This window comes from Notothenia coriiceps, unplaced genomic scaffold (genome assembly GCF_000735185.1).
Source record: "Notothenia coriiceps isolate Sejong01 unplaced genomic scaffold, NC01 NC01_scaffold00008277, whole genome shotgun sequence".
Lineage (NCBI taxonomy): Eukaryota > Metazoa > Chordata > Actinopteri > Perciformes > Nototheniidae > Notothenia > Notothenia coriiceps.
The window spans coordinates 127-2,315 of record NW_011340978.1 but is presented as its reverse complement, the minus strand read 5'-3'; the positions used below and the strand labels follow the sequence as shown (position 1 = coordinate 2,315).

Sequence of the window (2,189 nt, the reverse complement as noted above, 5' to 3'; positions counted from 1 at the left end):
TATACCTGTTTACTTTATTCTGTTATTTTTTTATAACTATAATGATAATATAAAGATGTGCCTTTACTTCACTGGTTGTAGAAAAAGCTTCTTATATTCGTTAGCATAGCTAGCTAACCAGATGCTAATAACAACAAAGTTATTGACTGTATGATCAGTATAACAGATGCCACTGGGCTTTCAACTAAAGACACAGACACGCAAAAACTGCGGCATGTACACGGCTCCTTATGGGCACTGCAATTTCTGAAGTGCCGGAGCGGCGTTCTGGGGCTCTCTGTCAGCCCTGTCAGACGAGACATATACCACGTGATGACACGTTAGGCTCGTGTTGTGTTCAAGGACCCTGAACTTGGTCAGGAAAAACAGGCACTCGCTTGTTTAATTCTTTTGCGGTCTAGATTTCTTTAATTTTTTCTTTTTTGCATGTGTTTATAAATTACCTCGAGGGCCGTAACAAATGGTCTCGCGGTCCATATACGGCCCGGAGGCCGGAGGTTCCCCACCCCTGTTTTAACCATTAACATAATGATCATGCAACCAAATAATCTTTGAGTAGTGTGCCCATGTTGAGCTGTGAGGAAGAGGAAGGTCACCTCAGGCCGTTCTGCACCACTCTGTTCCTGCAGCTCCTCCAGCAGGAGCAAGCGTGGTTACACTCAAAGAGCACGGGGGGCTCCCTCTGACAGAAGTCCAGGGGTAGTCGACCCTCCTACAAATACACCAGGAGACATGTTACACACTGCTACCAGGAACACACACGTGTCACCGTGCTTTTAAAGTTGTTTTTAAAATAAAATCAAACTTCAATTAAAGCTGTGTGCGTGTGCGTGCGTGCGTGCGTGTCTACTTACTCCATCATACCAGCAGCGCAGACTGAGCTGCCCACACATGCAGCTGCTGGAGGAGCAGTCTTCTGTGCAGCTGCAGTGCTGAAGGACACGGACATCAGTGAGTTATCACGTATTATGACATTTAGAAGTTTTTTTTCTCTACATTGCTGGACTGTTTTTGAAGTCATTTCCTGGACATGTGAGAAGAAAATAACAAATAGAACCAGCAGGCCGGTCAGTGTTGTTCTCACTTCACTTGGACAGCACAGTTAAATCTGATATTGGATGTTTGGTGAACAGCAGTTTCTTCTGCTTGTGAATTTCATTAATTCCATCAACTCTCTGGATTTTAAAAAAGGCTTCTGGCGATCTCGCACGGGAGACCTGGTAACACTCACACAGCAACACTCTGACGTTAATGTGACCAAGACTGCTTATATTACATATTTTTCTCACTGTCAACAAATCCCATGATAAGACCAAAGGAGATGTATCAGGCTTTGAAACACACACACAATACCTGTTAGGAGATACATTTAGTATTGACTTGGATCTGCTCTTGGGATGTTTTGACAATAAAAAAAGATAGAATATTACTGATTTATTCTTAAAATAAACAGAGTTAGAGCTCACCTGTAGATGAGTGATGTCTCGGTCTATGTTCAGGGCGGAGGTCACACAGCTGTCAGGGATGTACTTAAAGTTTTCCGGGCTCGGCTCGCTGTCCACATTATTAACACAGGCAATAGGAACTGCCTCATACCCTCGTGAAATGTCCCTGAGAGAAGGAAAACGTTTTTTTTTTAGGGTTGTCAAGTTAACGGGTTAATAACGCGTTAATAAAGTGTGAACGCCAAATAAAATAACGCCACTAATTATTTTAACGTGCGATTAACGCATGTGTATTTGTCCTCAGCCCCACCCCGTAGTTTCAGAGCCCAAAGACTTGACGTTGTTGTTGTTAGTTGGATGGTGGGAGATTCTAGTGCGAGATATGGATACAAAAAAAAGGTGTTTTAAACAGCAAGCCAAGCACACAGCTGATGCTGACAGCCCTGCTCCTGCCGCTCGCTTGCGTTTTAAAGTTTACCGGGGTGACGCCTGGACAACAACAGCGATAGCTAAATGGGTGGCTACAGCTTAACATTGTGGAGGACGAGGGGCTGCCTTCGATCATTCGGATCGCATCCAACTTGTCGACTGCACATCACAGCGCATTATTTTGACCCACAGTGGGAACTTCAGTCTCATGCTTTGACTGTTATGAAGACAGAGGGGCGGCATTTCGCCGACAACTGTAAACAGGCTTGTCTGTTTGAGCAACTGGCTCAGTGCAAATAAGTACACAGGGTTGGG

General features: G+C 44.4%; 1 long non-coding RNA gene across 1 annotated transcript; it reads right to left on the bottom strand.

Annotated features, from left to right (window-relative positions):
• Nucleotides 1-599: 599 nt before the first annotated feature.
• On the bottom strand, nucleotides 600-1,761 carry LOC104944502 (uncharacterized). Its single transcript, XR_798233.1, has 3 exons — nucleotides 1,467-1,761; nucleotides 855-932; nucleotides 600-712 (listed from the first exon to the last, which is right to left on the bottom strand). It is a non-coding gene; the product is annotated as an uncharacterized lncRNA (long non-coding RNA).
• Between the last annotated feature and the right edge of the window lie 428 nt (nucleotides 1,762-2,189).